Genomic DNA, 20,666 nt, shown 5'->3' with positions numbered 1-20,666 from the left:
TGCCTCTGAGGCTCCAGCCCCTATTGTGGTGTCCCTCGCCTGAGCTGAGCAGAATTGACGTCCGAGTGACACAACATAAAAGATAATCCTGAACAATCACTCGCATTTATTGAGTACCCACTTCTCACCAGGCACTTTACATCTTTTATCTCCAGGCTTCTGAGTAGCTCTTCCAGGTAGCTATTATTATCCTTCTTTTCACACAGGGAAAATGAGGCTTAGGCAAGCAAAGTGACTTGACTGGCCAGAGATCTCACAATCAGAAAATAGCAGAGTTGAGTTTCAAACGTGGGTGAGTCCAGATCCCACTCTTAAGCCTCTGGGTAAATTAATGTTTACTATGTTCTGCTAGAGCCAAATCTGTACCAAGCTCCTTTACACACATTACCTCGTATAATCCCCCAAACCACCCTCGAACTGGGTACTATTATTACAGAGCCAATAAACCACAGCAGTGAAGAGTGTGGTTCAAACCTGGCCTGTCGCCTTCGATGAGTTATTTATCCTCTTAACACCCCCATTTCCTCATCTTCACCGAGGGTGTCACTAGACCCGCTTCTAGGGCTGTTGGAAGATTTGATGAGAGTGTGGATTCAGTACCTAGCAGGTAGTTGAGACGCAGTTTTTAAAAGCTCTTCTCAGTTTTATTTTGTGATGGGAAAGATGAGGCCCGGGCCTCACCTGAATTAAAAGGGCACCTAAATTAAAAGGGCATAAGCCAAGGACTTCCCTAGTGGTGCAGTGGATAAGAATCTGCCTGCCAATGCAGGGGACACAGGTTCAATCCCTGGTCCAGGAACATCCCACATACCATGGAGCAACACTGCAACTACAGAAGCTTAAGTGAGGAGCCACCGCAATGAGAAGCCTGTGCCCTGCAACCAAGAGTAGGCCCCACTGGTTCCAACTACAGAAAGCCTGCACGCAGCAATGAAGACCCAGTACTGCCATAAATAAACAAAAAATAATTCAAAAAAATTTTAAAGTCCACGCTCCTTCTGTGAGGGCCCATTTACCTCATACTGACATAAGGCTTGTGAATGTTTAACAGTTGGATCTCTGGGGAAGGGGGACTAAGCAGTTGGGGTTGGGAAGAAGTGTCCTGATTTGTAGCATTTATCAATTTCTGTGGAGAAGGAAATGGCAACCTACTCCGGTATTCTTGCCTGGAAAAATCCCATGGACAGAGGAGCCTTGCAGGCTACAGTCCATGGGGTTGCAAAGAGTCGGACACGACTGAGCAGCTAACACTTTCATGATCTAAACACTCTCATCACAGGTCACTCTCAAATTATGAATGCAATGTTACCAAGAAGAGGACTGGGTAGACGGAGTCAGTAGCCCACCACTATATACTGTATCATATTTCCAGCATCCAGATGCAGTAGACGGAAGTAACCACAAGAACATGAACGACAGAAAAATGTAAGCATGCGATGAGAAGGTGATGACTTTGAAGTATTTATCTGCTTCATTTTTAATATAATTTAGTAGATTATAAGTTTATATCATCAAGTTTTTAACAATGGCTGCATTCAACAATCAGCTGCCACATTTCCTGGAAGTTTCCCCTTTCGCTCTCAGGAGCTGTATTAGTTGGTTCCAGGGCACCCCTGCTCTTAGGGGACAGTGGGATGTGAATGAAGTGGGGCCGTGGGAAGGGCGGCTGCCCTTGCCCAGGAGATGCCCTTGCTGCATTCACCCAGAGTGAATGACCTGCTGAGGAAGGGACTGTGTCTCTACTTGACCTCCACAGACAGGCCCTGGACCCAGAGGTGACCAGGACCCAGCAGAGGTGTAACAAGCACCTGCCCTCCAGAGGGACAAGTCTGTTTGGGGATCAGAAGTTGCAGGGACAGGGACTTCCTTGATGGGCCAGCAGGGAGCATGGGCACGGGACAGACAAAAAGGAAGAAAAAGGAAGAGCCGCAGAAACAGAAGTGAATGTCCACAGCCCGGCCCTCCAGCCAGGAGCTCCCTGTCTAACGACAGAGGCTCCCCTGAGTGCCGCACGAGAAACAAGACAGGGAAGAACAGGTGGGGAATCCCTTAGGACAGAGAGCGGGGAGGCTCTCCTCCAAGGGTTCTCAGGGAAAGGGTTACAAGCAAGGGTCCAGACTCTGAAGCCAGATGGCAGAGCCCTGGCTCTGACACTTAATAACCAGAAGACTTGGTGTGAAGGCTTGCCTGGGGGCTCAGTGGTAAAGAATCTACCTGCAATGCAGGATACTCAGGTTCAATCCTTGGTTTGGGAAGATCCCCTGGAGAAGGGAATGGCAACCCACTCCAGTATTCTTGCCTAGGAAATCCCATGGACAGAGGAGCCTGGTGGGCTACAGTCCATGGAATTGCAAAAGTCTGATATGACTTAGCAACCAATCCACCACCATGTTACTTGTGCCTCGGTTTCCCCTTCTGGAAAGTGGGGGTGATAAGGGTACCTCCCTGTGGGGCTGTAAGTGGCACCGAGGTGGTAGGTGCCATCTACGAGTTGTGGAAAGGTCTTGGCAAAAGACTGGGTTCTAGGGTTAAGAACACAAATTCCCCAGGGCACTGCCCTCTGGGAGCCCAAGTCTACAGCAGTCTCAGTCATGCCGGCATGATGTAGCCAACAAAAATTCACATCAGGACCCTGAGAGGACTGAGCTCAAAATTCAGGTCAGGGACCTGGTGGTCCAGTGGCTAAGAATCTGCACTCCCAACATAGGGGGTCTGGGTTCCAGCCCTGGTCAGGGAACTAGATTCCACATGCAGAGACTAAAGATCCCGCGTGCTGCAACTAAGACCTGGCACAGCTAAATAAATAAATATTTTTTAAAAGTGCTTCTGCCACTCGTTAGCTACGCGACCCCAGTTTAAAGGGGCTATGCGAGCCCCTTTCTGCACCTGTATGGAAGGAACTCGGCATCGATGTTGCAGGGTTGCTGGTGAATCTGAAATACCCTTTGCACAGTGTCTAGTAAGCAGTAGGCCTGCACCAGGCAGAGACGAGGGAGGGCACTCCACGTGGAAATCCTAGCCAGGCAAAGGTGGGACTGCCCGGTCCCTGTGTCCAGAGCACAGGGTGCAAGGGAGGGGCTCAGCTGGGGGAGGCAGCCTGGAGGGAGGCTGGGACTAGATTTTCCTTTTCGCAGTGGATGCGAGGCAAATGGGACAGTGAAAGGTTATTGTCCCATAGGGCTGTGTCTCGGAGAGCTCTTGAACCGCTGAGGATACCAGCGTCAAGCCCACGAAAACCTTGGGGAGGAATTCTGGGAGGCGGCGGTCTGTGTTTTTTTGCTGTGTGGCGACACCCAGCGGTCATAACGCAGAAACTGCAGGTGATCGAACGGTGCAGCCCGCGTAATGCTGGCAAGGGGCGGTTCCTGCAGGGGCGCGAGCAGAGAAGCTGCTAGATCGCCCAGCCACAGGCCACCCCTAGGTTCTCCAGAACAGAGGGGCCGGCCTGGGTAAGGTGTGCTCGGGGGCAGGGGCTGGAAGAGGTGGGCGCGGCAAGGACCGGGAGCCCACAAGGTGCAGGAGTCTAGGGGCTGCTCCCGGCGCTAATCCAATTGCTCTTTGACTTTTGAACCTCTCACCTCTGGACCTCAGTTTTTCTACCTCCCCCGTTCTCCTCTCCCCGCAGCCCCTGGCAACCTCCATGCGACTTTTGTGTCTCTGTGAATTTGACTGCTCGTTGTTGTTCAGCTGCAAAGTCGTGTCCGACTCTTTGCGACCCCATGAGTCATACAATATTTGTTCTTTTGTGTCTGGTTTCTTTCACTTAGCATGATGTCTTTAAGGTTCATCCCTATTGTAGCAGGTATCAGAATTCCTTCTTTCTTAAAGCCGAATAATACTCCATTATATGCATATATCGCACGCTGTTTATCCACTCATCTGTAGATGGACACTTGGGCTGTGTCCTCTCTTGGTTATCATGAATAATACTGCTATTACATGAGTGTACATGTGGTTTATCAAGACCTTGCTTTCAGTTTTGAGGGATGCAACCCAGAATTGAAATTGCTAGAAATTCTAAAATCCATACTCATAACCTCTAAAGTCCATGTGCTGGAGACTGGGATAGGCACAAAGGCAATGTTTCCTGACTTCAGGTGGGCCCCGAGGTAAGGAGGTTACTGGGGTAGGAGAATGAATCAGGTGCTGCCCCCAGAAAAGGCCTGGGCTGAGTTCCTTTAGGTGAAAGAGGAAGAGGCTGGGATGCCAATGTGCCAATGTCTTGGGTGAGGTGATGTCACATCTCTCCTCCTTTCTGAGCCTTTTCTAGAACTTGGGTTTGCTGTCTGCCTCTGGCACAAATGGCGCTGTGTGACTTTCCTTAATTAATCACCCTCTCTGATCTGGCTGTCCGTGAAAGAGGGCGCTGGGCCAGAACAGGAGGTTTGGCGTGTTTGTTTTTAGTTTGAGATGTGTGGTTTGTTTGGCCTCAAGGCCTTGGAACTCTTTCTTCAAATATATTAAAATGATAACTGGCTCAGCGTCTTCCCCATCCCCCTCATCGGTGAGACAGCAGGACCCAGTCCACCCTCTTTCCAGGTCCTTCCTCCCTGCCTTGTTACAGGGGAGTGTGGAGGGGAGCCTGACTCACCTAGCCCACACTCAGCCTCACCCTCTGGGACTGATGGTACCGGCACTGGCAGTACCTCCCAGCCGAGATCCTGAGGTTTGTCTGCAGAGGCCACAAGGTTTGAGGAACAGAGCTCATCACACCCCTGATTCTGCCCACAGGAACGCTGTTTCTGAACCCAGACTCTTCTGAGCCCACCTGACAACCCTCATCCAGGCCAGGGGTCCCCCATGTGATCACCTGGATCTCATCTGTTTGGAGCGACCCTCTGAGATGGAGCAACTTGAAACTGGGACATGACATTAAAAAGGTCATGGCAGGAAGGGCTGGCTGGGGCAGCGCCAAGCCCACGGGCCCCCTCTTGTCCGCGGCCTGGGGGTAGCAAGGTGGCCAGGATTCACACAACCATCCCTCAGGTCAGCCCTGGGTGGTGGGGGCTGCCCTCTGAAGGGTTCAGGATGGCCAGGTAACTGAATCGAGGGAAGGGGATCTGGAGGCTCCTGGGTCTGAATGGCCTGGTGTTAGGATAGGAGCCCTGGGTTTGGGGCCTTACCAACCTGCGTTTTGATCCCAGCCTCATCAAGGACAACCTTCCTCCCTGTGACAGCAGGGTGCCACCTGTTCCCTGGGCTGTTATGGGAATGAAATGAGGACTGTAAGAAAAGGGACTCAGTGTGACCTGCATGGTGGAGCTGGTGAGTGATGGGGGCTGGGAGTATTGCGGGTATACACACTGGGTCCAGGGATCAGGCCAGTACCCAGGCCAGGATGACTTCAGGTTTCACTATCGATTTTGCCCATTTCTAGTCTCTGCACTGTGACTTGGGCCTCTGGGAAGGCTGCTGCTTCAGTGAGGCAGATGAGGTGCCCAGGCCTAGGGTCCTAAAACCTCTACCTTTGAAACATGCCCTGGAGGCTTTGCTCACTTAGCTGTCACCACAGACACTGAAATAGCTGAGTCTAGTGACCTGGGCCCAACCCCTCTCCCTCTCTGTTTTTCCTAAAAGGAAATGATTCTCTTGCTGGTCTGAGCGCTGTCTCCCCTCACCTCCCACCAAGCTAGCACAACTTCCTGTAGTTCATGTGCACCCCCGGTAGATGCTTCCTGGAAGAACTCTGCCGAGCGTATTTGATGGCTGTTCTGTTTCTGCCTGTTCTGTTCTTTTGCTGTCTCCTCTGGGGGAACTGGCTGATCTTGCACAGGGTTTAAAAATTCATGACTCCTGAGGAGGATGAAATGAGATGGAGCAGAAAATAAGAACCCAGCCCCAGTTTTCCAGCGGGACAGAGAGATTCTTGCCAGTGAACAGCAAGACACCGAGGACAGGGGGCGAGAGGAAGCCCTCTGGATGCACAGAGACCTGGTTTTGACTCTCCACACACCTGATTTTCTGGGACCTGTGCTCTGGGACTCAGCTCATCCAAGCCTGTTTCTTTAGCTGCCTGATGAGGTCATGGTAGAATTCATACCTGAGGATTCTGAAAAGACGATATTTAAGTGCTTAGCGCATAGCTGGGTGTACAGAAGGCACTCAGTGAGTGCTTATGAGTCTTTTACTTTTCCCAGCCTCTCTTGCAGTTAGGGCCATGTGGCCAGTTCTGGCCAATGTGCTACACAAGGAGTTGAGGCGTGCCATTCCCAGTCTGAGACAGTCAGTGGTGGTGGGTTTTCTATTCTCTGTGCTTGGAGAGAGGAATGTCAGGATGGAAGAACCACAGGATGGAAGCAGCCTGGATCACTGAGTCACTGTCTGGAGGCAGGCTGTCCCTGAGAGCGGCTCTTCGCTCAGCAGACAGAGACGTGATAGAGAAACCGTGGCACTTCCAGCCCCTCAGGGCTGGGATGCTGTTTGCTGCTACAGCATAAGCAAAAGGTTTTTCAGAGATTTGACTCTCCACACTCTTTCAGAGTCAAGTCTCCGAAAATCAGATGCCCTCTGTGCATCCAGAGGGCTTCCTCTCAACCCCTGTCCTCAGTGTCTTGCTGTTTTTCAGAGAAACAGAATCAATAGGATGTATAAGAGTTCCTAACTGTGTATCTATAGTGGAATATTATTCAACCATAAAAAGAAGGAAGTCCTGCCATTTGCAACAACATGGATGGACCTTGAGGGCATGGTTGTTTAGTCCCTAAGTTGTGTCAGACTCTTTGTGACCCCTGGACTGCCAGGATCCTCTGTCCATTGGATTTCCCAGGCAAGAATACTGGAGTGGATTGCCATTTCCTTCTTCAGGGGATCTTCCTGACCCGAAGATCAAACCCATGTCTCTTGCATTGGCAAGTGGGTTTTTTACCACCAAGGAAGCCTGAGGACATTATGCTAAGCAAAACAATTTCTCAGACAGAGAAAGGCATACTGCATGATCTCAGTTACATATGCAGTCTAAGACAGACAAACTTATATTTCTATAAGTAAATTGGTGGTTGCCAGAGGCAGAGATGGGGAAGAGGGGAATGAGTGAAGGTGCTCCAGGGGTACAAAATTCTGATCATAAGATGAATAACTTCTGGGGATATAACGTACAGCATGATGACTACAGTTAACTGAGCTAATATTGTGCACTTAAAAGTACTAATTGATGCTTTCGATAGTGGTGCTGGAGAAGACTCTTGAGAGACCCTTGGACTGCAAGAAGATCTAACCAACCAATCCTAAAGGAAATCAACTCTAAATATTCATGGAAGGACTGATGCTGAAGCTGAAGCTCCAATACCTTGGCCACTTGATGTGAAGAGCTAACTCAATGGAAAAGACCCTGATGCTGGGAAAGACTGAGGGCAAGAGAAGATGGTTGGATGGCATCACCAACTCAGTGGACGTGAGTTTGCGCAAGCTCCAGGAGATAGTGAAGGACAGGGAAGCCTGGCGTGCTGTAACCCTTGGGGTCACAGAGTCAGACACTACTTAGCGACTGAACAACAAGAAAGTAGATCTTAAAACTTTTCACCATATACACATAAAAGGTAATGATGTAAGATGACAGATAATATATTAACTCACCTTATGGTGGTAGTCATTTTGCAATATATGCATATCAAATCACGATGTTGTACACTTTAAACTTACCCATGGTCTATGTCAATTACACCTCAATAAAGCTAGAAAAGGAGAAACAATAAAATTTAATATTTTATTTGAATTTTATGGGCAGGAAGTAGATGAGAAATTCCTGCAATTCTCAAAGAGGATAGAGCCCAAAACCCCTGCTTCAGATGCAATCAGGGAGGATAATAGGAAAGAAAGAGGCTCCAGTGAGCAAGCCAAGGGCCCTAGAGAGCTGGTGAAGGGGGTTGCTTGTAGGAGAACAGTCGCAGGGTCTCCTCTGCCTCAGAGGAGGGACCCACATTGTGTCTGCCCAGCAGGCTTCCAAACCATGGCTACTGGCGCCTCCCATCCTCCTCTTCCCAACAGCATCATTTTTTAAATCATTTTATTTCTTTATTACATTTTTAATTGAAGGACAATTGCTTTACAGAAGTTTGTGGTTTTCTTTCATATATCAACAAGAATCAGTCATAGGTACACCCATGTCCCCTCCTTCTTGAACCTCCCTCCCATCTCCCTCCTGCATCTTTTAAAAAATACTTTAGTTCCTTGTGGCATGAGGGATATTTAGTTGTGGCATCCAGGATCTAGTTCCCTGACCAGGCCAACCCTGGCCCCCTGCACTGGGAGCGCAGAATCATAGCCACTGCACCGCCAGGGAGGTCTCCTCTCCCCAGCGGCATCTTTCCTGGGGCTACCCTGCCACTGCTCTGTGTTTGCATTCTGAGCGTGCAGGGGGAGCAGGGAAATTGTCTTTTAAATTCGTGTATCTCTGGATCAAGAGGGGCCACATCTAGGCCCATAAGGAGACCTCAGGGCATCCAAGAGACCCTGGGCTAGAGGCAGGGATTGGGTTTTGTCTCTTGGAAAGGGGGTTCGTGTGTGTTGTGTGTAGGAAGAAGAGTGCATCAAATGCAGTATTTGGAGATCAGAAGGATGGACTGGGATAGACTTCTAGGGCTCAGCCAGATCTGGTTCTCCTCCCAGCTCCCTAGGAGAACGACCCTTTCCAGGCTCTTTGCAGACAGCAGGGCCACGTGACAATCTGCAGCCCCTGGGCCGTGAGGGTTGAGAGGATGAGAGTCTTTCCCACTCTCCCGACTTCTTCAGTGGCAGCAGTGGAGACCACACACTGAGATGACAGAGCCTGGATGGCTGGGTCACCACACAAAGGAGCTGTGCTGAAGAGATGCCCAGTTCACACTGGACTTGATACAAGTGAGGAGTAAACCTTGCTTTATGAAGCCACTGAGATGTGGGGCTTTTATTGCTTATCATTGTCTAGCCTAACCCGGCAAGTACCTTTCTATTAGGAAAATCATAGCTGTAGCATGCCTGGGATTGTCTCTGTGTGTGTTCAGTCGCTCAGTTCTGTCTGACTCTCTTCAACCCCATGGACTGTAGCCCACCAGGCTCCTCTGTCCATGGAATTTTCCAGGCAAGAATACTGGAGCAGGTTGCCATTTCCTACTCCAGGGAATCTTCCCAGTCCAGGGATTGAACCCATGACTCTTACGACTCCTGCATTGGCAGGCAGATTCTTTACCACTGGGCCCTGGGCCCTGGTTTGATCCCTGGTCGGGGAACTAGATTCTGCATGCCACAACTAAGACCTGGAGCAGCCAATTACATAAACCAATATTTAAGGGACCCTCATAAAACATTCAAACATTCTCCATTAACTTGTTGGGTCTCATGAACGGGCTCCATCGGCCACACTCCTGAATGGTCTTGCACCCAGTAGAGAGAGCTCCACGAAGAGCCTTCACCTTCATTTATCTGATCAGTCCATTAGTCATTCGATGAGTGTTAATGAGCACCAGTGATGTGCCAGGCATTGTGTTAAAAACAGGGGCTACAGTGGGGTGTGATATAGGGTTCCTTCCCCTATGGGACTTGTAGGAGGGGAGGGTTACGCATAAACAATCTCTCCATGCTCCCGGGGACCATGGAGGGTAGCAGAATGAGCAAGAGTATTGGAGGCTGACCTGGTTGGGTTCAAATCCCAGTTGAATCCATGTAATACACTTGCTTAGAACACTGCCTGGCAGGTGGCAAGTTCTACACACACACACACACACACACACACTCATGCACTTACCCCAGGACTGGCTGACTGCAAAGGCTGCAAGCTAATCCACCTTAACTTATAATTTTTTTGGCTGCACCACACGGCTTACAAGACCTTAGTACCCTAAGCAGAGACTGAACCTGGGGCCACAGCAGTGAAAGCACTGAGTCCTAACCACTGGACCACCAGGGAATTCCCAAGCATTATAATTTTTAAACATTATTGTGTCATTTTATTCCAGAAATAAGCACACAAGTTTGATCATGACATATAAAATCGTCTATCCTCCCTTCCAAATGTCATCTCTAACCCCTCCCACCATGTGCCCCCTGCTCCAGCCTCACAAGGGAAACCCCATCAAGAGTCTGCAAACAGGCCCTGCACTCTCGCACTCGCTCTGCCTGGAAAGCCTTTCCCCTGGCTCCGTGCAGGGATCTGAGTAAGTCTGTTCCCTGATTATAGCTCTCTGATGGTTCTTGGAGGAAATGCCTCAAGGAAATCACTCTCAAGCTGAATCAGAGGGCTTGTTTTCGTAGATGAAGGCCATTTTATTAAGTGGGATCTCGTGTGTTACCACAACTGGAAAGCGAAGCAGATAACTCAGGGTGGGGCTCGCTGCGTGGGGGGAGTGGAATGCAGTGACACGGAGAGGAAGAGATGAGAGCGAGGAAGAGATGAGAGCGCTGGGCCGCTGGGCCCCTGGCAGAGGCCTCCAGAGGCAGTGAGTAGGAGGATACAGGCAGTGAGCCCCAAAGAGCAGAAGGTTCCCAAAGCAAGCAGCCTCCCTGAGGTTTTACTGGGGGTGTAGACAAACAGTTTTGTTAAGTATTTATTTATTTATTTGACTGTGCCAGGTCTTAGTTGCAGCCTTTGTGATATTTTAATTGCAGCATGTGGGATCTGAGGAAGGCAAGGCAACCCACTCTAGGATTCTTGCCTGGAGAATCCCCATGGACAGAGGAGCCTGGCAGGCTACAGTCCATGGGGTCACAAAGAGTCGGACACAAGTGAATGACTCAGAGCAGCACAGCACAGGACACGTGGGATCTAGTTCTCTGACCAGGGATCGATCCCTGGGCCCCCTGCATTAGGAACATGGAGTCTTAGCCAATCGGACCACCTAGGAAGTCCTCAGACAGGTTTTTAAGAGCTTATATCCTTAAGTGGCTGAGTCGTGGGAATAGCACACATAAGTGACCCACCAAAGAAAGCCCTTTCTTGGTGCTTCCTTGATGGCTCAGATGGTAAAGAATCTGCCTGCAATGCATGAGACCTGGGTTTGATCCCTGGGTCAGGAAGGTTCCTTGGAGAAGGCAATGCCTACCCACTCCCATTGTTCTTGCCTGGAGAATTCCATGGACAGGGAAGCCTGGTGTGCTGCAGTCCATGGGGTCACAAAGAGTCGGACACGACTTAGCAACTAAGACTTTCATATTCACTAGGAACAGGCAACACTGCAGCAGGTGCGGAGGGCAGCTGGAACCAGGCTGCCGGCTTCTGTCCCACCTTCCCACTCACCAGCTCCCTGGCCAGTGGCATGACTCTTCTGCACCATTTCCCAGTTACAGTGGGATGGCCAGAGTGCCTCTCCCTTTCTTAATGAGAAATAAATTAGCTAAATTAGAAACTTGCTTCTCATGGTAAGCACATCTGTTATTAGTCTCAGGACAAAGCTAAAAGAAGTGTGGTCTGTCTTCCTGACGCTGACCAGGACACCAACCACATGTCAGCTCGTTTCTCTTGCCACGTGGCCAATGCACAGTGTAGGTGGGGGGATCCCATGGCAAACGTTACTCTTGAATGTTGAAAACCATTTTTTTATGGAACAAACCAATAGAAAAGTGTGTTGGAGAAGCCAGCTGAATTCTTTCAGTCTCTCCACCTACACACATATGGCTGTTGGCATTCTCAGCACTGGATAATATCACGGCTTAAAAAGAAAACTGATTTAATGGAGAATTCCACCTCCATTTTATTTATTTATTTTGGCCACACCACGTGGCATTCAGGACCTAAGTTCCCCTGACCAGGGATCGAACCTACGCCTCCTGCAATGGCAGTGTGGATTCTTAATCACTAGACCACTAGGGAAATCTCTCACCTTCATTCCAGATCTAATGGTATTAAACTAAGTATCCTTGGAGGGCAGATGAGTCCTAACCAGTTCCATTTTTCTTAGTGAGGAACTTATTTTTACATATGAACTTTTGTAACTCACTTAGACTACTTTTATTTGCACTTACTTTTCATTTAAACATTTTGTTTAAAACATTAAAATTTAATAAAACTGTTGCTGCTTTTTGTTTTTACAGTCACAGATGTGATTTTTGATGAAGATGCCAAAGCAATCAATGGGAAGTCTTTTTAATAAATGATGTTGGAACAACTGGAAGAAAAAGAACCTGAAACTTTACCTCAACCACACCTAAAAATTCATTTGAGATATAAAGATATGTTCGTGACTTAGTGACAAGCAAAGACTTCTTAAACAAGCCACAGAAAACAATAACCATAAAAGAAAAAGCTGATAAATTGGACTTCATCAAAGTTTAAAACTTCAACTCTTCAAAAGTCTCTCTTAAGAAAATGAACAGACGAGCCACAGACTTGGGTAAAAAGATTTGCAAACAAATATCTGGCTAAGGACTGGTATGCAGCACATACAAAGAACTCCTACAATTCAATAATAAAATGACAACGAAATTTAAAAATGAGCTAAACCATTGAACAGATACTCCGCAAAAGAAGATAGATGAATGTGGCCAATAAGCACGTGAAAAAAAATATTCAACATCATTCATTATCAAGGAAATGCAAATTAAAACCACAGTGAGGCAACAGGACATACCTACCAGGATGGCTAGAATTTAAGGCACAGACAACACAAAATGCTGGCAAGCCTCTGGGACAGCTGCATGTCTCACACATTTTTGGTGGGAGTGTAAAATAGTACATCTACTTTGGAAAAAGTCCTGGCAGTCACTTTGAAACTGGTTATACACCTTCCTATGACCTGGCAATTCTATTTCTAGATGTTCACCAAGAGAAATAAGAACATGTGTTCAGAGAAGGACTTGTGTATATCTTCATTCATAATAGCCCCAAACTAGAAACAGCTTGGGTGTTTGTGGGCATGCGTGCGTGCTCAGTCACGACCAACTCTGCAACCCCACGGACTGTAGCCCACCAGGCTCCTCTGTCCATGGGATTCTCCAGGCAAGAATACTGCAGTAAGTTGCCATTTCCTACTCAGGGATCTTCCTGACCCACAAACAGACTGTGGTTGAGTCAGATGATGGAATACAAATGGCCAATAATAAACAGGGACAAATACTGATGTATGTGATGACACGGATGAACCTCAAAAACTTTGTGCTGAATGAAAGCAGGCACATGCAAAAGAGTCCATACTGTGTGATTCCATCTATATGAAATTCTACAGCAGACAGAACTAATCTATGGCAGAGGGAAAAATCAGAGATATGGTTGCCTGGGCTGTGGGGAGGTGTGTTGTGGGGACTGACTGGGATGGAGCATGCAGGAAATTTCTGGGGTGATGGTAATTTCTATATCTTGATGGGAGGTTGGTATAAGCATTTGTCAAAACTCAGCAAACATACAATTAAGATTTGTTCATTTCATTGTATGTACATTTTATAGCAAAAGAAAAAATTTAAATACAAAGTATCAAAGTCTAGTTAATAATATGCATTCTGAAGTATTTAAGGGAAATGTTTTGATGTCTATAATTTTCTTTGAAATGCATCAAAAACTGGATGGATTTTTAAAAATATTTATTTGGCTGTGCCAGGTCTTAGTTGTAGCATGCAAGATCTTTTTAGTTGCAGCACGTGGGATCTAGTTCCCTGACTAGGGATTGAACCCATGCCCCCTAAAGTAGAAGCATAGAGTCTTCGCCACTGGACCACCAGGGACGTGCTCTAAAACACTTTGGACATTGCTGTATGTTTGAAATTTTTTAAAAATAATTGTTAGAAAAATTCAGTAACATCTCTCTTTTTTTATAGTTACCTTTTTAATTTTGGCAAGTGACACTATTGATGTGATTTTTTTCTACTTATGGTGATGATGTCATTTCCTTTTAAAATTAATTTGTTTAAATAAAAAGGAACTCAAGAGAAATAAGTAAGTAGATATTGGTATAGATGGTACATCAGCATAGATGGCAGAGCTCATGATGACAATGAGTGAACAAGGTAAGTCTGGGACAAAGGGGTGTTGTCAGATACCCAAGTTCTGGGGAGACCTCAACTTAAATCCTGTTTTGCTGCTTCCCAGCTCTGTGGCTGTGGGCAAGCCTCTCTGAGTTTGTTTCCTCAGATAGAAGCAGGATGACACAATCTCCTCTGAAGGGAGGCTTGTTGTGAGATGACCCAGGGAAAACCTGGCTTGGGAGACCACAGTAAGCGCCACTCCACTGCCTGCATCTGGGAAGGGTGGAGAACAGTGCTACCTGGAAAAACAGTCTGAAGGATACAACCAAGGCCGGGGGCATACATGCTTGGTGGGGATGAGCGGTGGGCAGAGAGTGTAAGAACGTCCACCACACTGAGCGAGGAGTAAGAAGGCACTCCCCCTTCTTTATGGTCCAACTCTTACGTCTGTACAAGACTACTAGGAAAATCCTAGCTTTAACTACACGGACCTTTCTCCAGTGGGGAGACAGTCATTAATCAAAGAATGATGGATTTTAAATGGATGGGTCAGGGAGGGCTTCTCTGAGGAAATGCACCTGAGCAGAGATCTGAAAGAGGACAGGAGTGAAGAGGGAAAGGGAGGAAAGAGAACTCCGGGCAGAAGGAAGCACATGTGCCAAGGCCCTGTGGCGGGAATGGTCATGGAGAGGATGAGAGGCTGAAGGAGCCTTGGAAGGGCCAGAGCAAAGAAACTGGTGGCTGCGCCAAGACGAGGTTTAAGATTGTGGGCATCCCATACAGGACCCGTACAGGTCATGTTAAACACTTTCTTTAAAAATTTTTAAATTTCTTTTTGGCTGCATTAGATCTTTGCTGTGTGTGGGCTTTCTCTAGTTATGGCAAGTGGGGGCTGCTCTCTAGTTGCAGTGCATGGGCTTCTCACTGCAGTGGCTTCTCTCGTATGCAGATCGTGGGCTCCAGGGTAGTTGGGCTTCAGTAGCCGCAGCCTATGGGCTCAGTAGTTGTGGTGCATGGGCTTAGTTGCCCTGTGGTACATGGGATCTTCCCAGACCAGGGATTGAACCCATGTCCCCTGCCTTGGCAGGTGGATTCCCAACTACTGGACCACCAGGGAAGTCCCCCCAATTTTTTTTTCCTAGAAGGTTTGAATACCTTGTATTTTATCTATTTATTTTTTAATATGGGCCTTTTTTCCCCCCAATTTCATCATTTTTGGCTGTGCTGGGTCTCCGTCGCTGCATGGGCTTTTCTCTAATGGCAGAGAGCAGGGGCTACTCTCTAGCTGTGGTGTGCACGCTTTTGATTGCGATAGCTTCTCTTGTTGCAGAGCATGGGCTCTAGGGTGCATGGGCTTCAGTAGCTGCAGCTCCCGGGCTTTAGGGCTTTAGTGTACCAGCTTGGTTGCTCCAAGGCATGTGGGATCCTCCTAGATTAGGGATCAAGCTCACATCTCCTGCATTGGCAGGTGGATTCTTTACCGCTGAGCCACCAGGAAAGTCCCAGGATTTTCATTTTTATTTAAGAGCAATTGCAGGGTTTTCAGGAGGGGGAAGCCATGGCTGGTACAGTGCATTGCAAGTCACTGATTTCAGGGCTGCAGGTAGAGAACAGATCTGAAGGGGGTTCAGATGGCCATAGCCATTGTGCAGCTGAAGAATGCAAGTTGACCATGGTGATGATGCTGGAGACAGACAGAAAGTGGATGTTTGCAAGAGCTATTTTGGAGGAAAGTCCACCAGCCTTGGGATGTAATGGATGGAAAGGGAGGGGCTCAGCACAATTCCTAGCTTGAACAACTGGATAGAGGCTGATGCCCTTCACTGAGAGACTAGAGGAAGACTAGGGAGGTTTTGGGGGGTGGGTGAGGTAGGGGGAATAGCCTCGTTCCCTTTTGGACATGCTGAGTTTGCAGGACCTTTGAGATACACTGGAGGAGCCAAGCTGGCAGTTAGATGTGCAGGCTGGAGCTCAAAGGAAAGTATGGTTTGAACCCAGATTTGAGAATTGTCCACATTCCGCAGTAATGGGGAGTTTCCCTGGTGGCTCAATGGTAACAACAGCAGGGTGCTAATGGATACCCTGGTGTGGGTGAGATCACAAGAGGGAGCACCGAGAGAAAAAAGGACGACTCTTAGGGAAGCATCAGGGAGGACTTCAAATTTAATGACTGCAGGGGAGTGGGGGGCGCCAATGTGTCTCCAAATAGGTAGAGGTGTGACTGGAAAGGCAGAAGGAAACTCAATGAAGTGTTGAATCATAAAATCAAGGGAGCTTTCTATCATTGGTCAGAGGGGACAGTAAAGCTTTGAATAATGATCATTGGATTTAGCAACTTGGAGGTCCTCGTGACCTTGGTGAGAGATGCTTTCGTCATCTCTGAAATGAGGTGGGAAGCTAGAGAGGTGAAGACAAGGAAACGATGGGAGACAAGGAAGTGGAGATGAGTATAGTCATCTCTTGAGAGAAGCTGACTTCTGAAAAGAAGGAAAGGAAAAGGTTTCATGTACCAGTAGTCACACACACCCTGTCTTTTCCTAGACCTAATTCTGGAGCCTAACTTGTTTTGCTGGTTCCCCTCCATGCTTTTCCCTTTCTCCTCAACATACTGAAGCTATTTGGAACAATTAAGTAGGAGGCTTCCCTGGTGGCTCAGGTGGTAAAGAATCTGCTTCCATTGCAGGAGACCCAGGCTCTGACCCCTGGGTCAGGAAGATCCCCTGGAGAAGGGTATGGCAACCCACTCCAGTATTCTTGCCTGGAGAATCCCATGGAAAGGGAGCCTGGCGGGCTACAGTCCATGGGGTCGCAAAGAGTCGGACACGACTGAGTGACCAACATACACAAGTAAGAGGCACACTTCTAATCTGATCCTTCCTGAGACACTTCATCCAAGGGAAAGTTTTACTGGGGCTTTGTTGCCCAAAGCTTTGCCTATATATTATCTTTGTCTATTTAGAGTATAGATTTCTAACCCTGGAAGGCCCAAGATTTCTGGGTTCTATTTCCTTTCATACCTGGTGAATTTCAGACACCAGGTAATTCTTTGCTGAGCTCATGTCTTCCTTATAAATCCTCACCAATTGCAGCCAATAGTAACCAACAGGGGTGACTGGTTTTCTGCCTTCCAGCCTCTTCCTTGTGGGCTGTCAGCCTGATAAACACATGGGCTTCCTCCCCAGTCAAAGCAGGCAGTAGCATTACCCACGTTTTGCTACTGCAGAACATAGAACTCCTACTTGTCAAGGGTCCTACCTCAGTTTCTTTGATTGCTTCTGCTCAAGTGCTGAGCCAACGTCACCACAGGCGAGTAACTCCATTCCTCTGGGTCTGTATCTTCATTGGCAAAATGAAGCCAACAGGACAGCCTACTTCATAGGGCTGTTACAGGGACTGCGTGAATCAATGCAGGTTCTGTGTTAGCCCAGTGTGCGAGCACTCAGGACGTGCTGCCTGTTCAGATGGTTGAGGAGGAGTTACATGTGTTAGTATGAGACGGACACTACGCTTATGAGTCTGATATACTAAGCAGCTGCCTTTTAAAAAGTGCTAAAGTGAGGCAGTCACCGGCCCAGGAGACAGGATACTCACTCACACTGGCCAGTCAGTGATTTTTCTTCTCTGTAAGCACATCTATATGGGAAGCCCAATTACCATCTGTGTCAGTTTCCAACAGTGATAATAATGCTGCATCACAAATCGCCCCAAAACTTGGTGGCTTAAAGTAATAAGCATTTATTTACCTTAAGGGTCTCTGGGTTTGCAATCTGGACTGGGCTTGGCTGGGTTAGGGTTGGGGCCACTTGCCTATCAGCTGACTTTGGCTGAGGGGACAAGTATGACTTGGACACACATCTCTCATGCTCTGGAAAGCTCACCTGGTAAGGCTTCCAGGTGGTGGCAGTAGCGGTGCAAGAGCTCAGGCAAGCCCAATTGTGCAAGTGCTTTTCAATGCCCTGCTTACTTTATAAAGGAGGTAGCGGATGGCTTTGGAGCACAGGCACTGGAGGCCCACTGTCCAGCTTCCAAATCCAGCTGCCCCACTTCTGGCTTGCGATGTGGGGCAAGCAGCTTAATCTCACCAGGCCTCACTTTCCTCACCTGGACAAAGGAAATGAGAGCTGTGCCCGCCTTGGATCCCTGTAGTGAGGCCTGAGTGTCATCCGAGGAAAGCTCTGAGAAGTGCTGGGCACACCATCAGCCAACACCACTGGCCGTGATGATGTCACTCGGGTGCCAGGCACCATGCCGAGCACTTCCCACGCGTGACTTCTTTTGTCTTTGCGGCAACACATGAGGTGGCTCTTTGACCTTTCCTTTTACAGATGAGACACAAAGTGGACAAGGTTAAACAGCATGCCCAAGGCCACCCAGCTGACCAATGGGAGAGCCAGGATTCTACCTTAGGTCTGTGCCCAAGGTCACCCAGCTGACCAACGGGAGAGCCAGGATTCTACCTTAGGTCTGTCTCCCGAAACGGCTCTGCTCTATTTCTCCAACCCGTGCCCCAGGGTGTCACCAAATGTGAACGTTCCACAACACAGAAGCTAACTGAAACCCACTGGGAAACTATGTTCATCTTAATGTCGTAATTTGCTTTTTAATGCTACACGCTGTGATGTGTAGTTATGGAAACTGCGTTTATGTTGTCCTTTTAAAGATAATAGTCTCATCCTTGGCAGGGGTATCTGGATTCGGGCGAGACCTGGGACCCAGATGGAGACTTTACCTCTCAGGCTACAAGGAGGTAGATCTCCTCCTTACAGATCTCCTCTTCGGATGCCTGATGTTATTTATCTTCGATAGCTTCAACTTTTCTGCTGTCCACCCTGAAATGTCTGGTGCCTGACAGGTGTTTTTTTTTTTTTTTTTCCCAGATATTTGTTTTTTAAAGGCAGAGGAGCACTCCTTGCCTCAGGTCACTATCCCACTGATGCTATGTTGCCTGACGGGGGTGGGGGGAGATCCTAATGCCGGTCCTCACTTCCAGAGGGCTCACCGGGAAACCAAACACAATGGCTTAACTGGGAGCTCATGAGCACTCTCGGCTTGCCAGCTGCAGGATGGCAAGTCCTCCGCCCTCAGATACAACCCGCTGTACTAGTAACAAGTGACCAGACAGGTCTCCCAGCCCTGCTTGCTGCTTACGGCTGTGTGAGCTTCCCCATCACGGCAACTCTCTGTCTAGCAGATGGACGGAAAGATAAAAGTAAACTCTCAACTTGCACAGTGGAATCTTTCCCTAGGGCTGTTTAAAAATATGAGTGAGGTTTGTGCCAGTTGCTGCCCTGCCTGGAGCTGAGGAGACAGGGCATGTGACCCCCAGATGACGGCCTGTGCTGGTCAGAGGTGGCTCTGTAGTGACCCCAACAGATATGCCCCATCTAAGGTCTGCTGCTGCTGCTAAGTCGCTTCAGTCATGTCTGACTCTGTGCGACCCCACAGACGGCAGCCCACCAGACTCCCCTGTCCCTGGGATTCTCTAGGCAAGGGTGGAGTGGGTTACCATTTCCTTCTCCAATGCATGAAAGTGAAAAGTGAAAGTGAAGTCGCCCAGTCGTGTCTGACTCTTCACGACCCCATGGACTGCAGCCCATCAGGCTCCTCCATCCATGGGATTTTCCAGGCAAGAGTACTGGAATGGGGTGCCATCACCTTCTCCGCATCTAAAGTCTAGAATCGGGCAAAGGGGATTTGGCTTACGGATTTTGGAGACTTAAACACTGGGGAGAGGACAGCTTTTACTGCCCCCATTTGACATCTGATGTGGGAGCCTGTGTGACAGGTCTCGCGAGACAACTTCAGGTAGGGTGGGGCAGGTCTCGCAAGACCTCTTCAGGAGGAGAGGGGCAGGGCCAGATGCCCATGTGCACATGCTCTGAATGAGGTCAGCGAGCAGTGAGGTGTCAAACGGAGAGGAATGAGTCCAGATTCTGGTTCCTCATGGATCCTTGGGGGGCTGCTGGCCCTTGCTGTGTGTTTATTCATTTTTAAAAAATGTCCTGTGGTCGGCCTAGTTTCACTTAATGCCTAATAAAGGGAAAAACTGTTCACACAGCACCCCTGGGTCTGACACTGAGCAGCTGAAGTTAGTTAAGATCCTTCACTTTCAGAGATGACAGAGACCAGCAGCCTGGGAAGAAAACAACTTCTTCAGAAGCATGCCATCCCCAGGTGAAAGTGGCAGCTCAACCCCTTATATTAAATAAGACAAAAATCAGGCGAGGAGAGATCAAACCTCCAGGGGAAAAAAAAGCCCAAATTGCATACTTGGCTGCTGAGATTTGCTGTCTAGGAGTCCAGGATTGATGGGTCACTGCCCAACTGTCACGTGCATTTCTGACAGTCCAGACATCTCTCTACATTGTCTCTATATTAACATTCTCCTCATGGTACATCAAACAATGCCTGAGAGATTGGCCAGAGTCTGCAATGAGCTCCCTGGGCCATCAAAATCGGCTTCTGCCCTCCATTTCTCACTCCCATTCCCTGCTTAGATGATCACGCTACAGATTTTTCCTTCAAAGGTCTTGACACCAGGGTCTGTTTTCTCTCCAGTCTTCACTGGCTGGTTAAGACACCCCGTGGTTCTTTAACAGGCCTGGCTTTCCTACCGGCAGAGGACTCGGCCCTGCACAAAGCTCTGGTGACCTTGCTGACATGCCAGGCTTTTTGCGTTAAGATACAACTTCTCAGACTGAAGCCATCTACCAGGCGCGGACTGTGTGATGAGGACGATGAAAGTCTTGAGACATGAGCTTTCTCTCTTCATGTCTGATCTTCACAGAGTTAAGACAGGGAGT

The 20,666-nt window shown here is 48.4% G+C and overlaps 1 long non-coding RNA gene and 1 other non-coding gene across 2 annotated transcripts; both read left to right on the top strand.

Moving 5' to 3' along the window:
* The first annotated feature begins 1,069 nt into the window (after positions 1-1,069).
* Positions 1,070-14,874, top strand: LOC132344202 (uncharacterized). The gene is made up of 4 exons (XR_009493362.1): positions 1,070-1,425; positions 4,732-5,265; positions 7,164-7,390; positions 12,001-14,874. It is a non-coding gene; the product is annotated as an uncharacterized lncRNA (long non-coding RNA).
* Positions 4,369-4,438, top strand: MIR2405 (microRNA mir-2405). The gene has a single exon (NR_031304.1). It is a non-coding gene; the product is annotated as a microRNA mir-2405 (primary transcript).
* Positions 14,875-20,666: the final 5,792 nt, after the last annotated feature.

This window comes from Bos taurus, chromosome 29, assembly GCF_002263795.3.
Source record: "Bos taurus isolate L1 Dominette 01449 registration number 42190680 breed Hereford chromosome 29, ARS-UCD2.0, whole genome shotgun sequence".
Taxonomy (NCBI): Eukaryota; Metazoa; Chordata; class Mammalia; order Artiodactyla; family Bovidae; genus Bos; species Bos taurus.
This window is presented reverse-complemented; position numbering and strand designations above follow the sequence as displayed.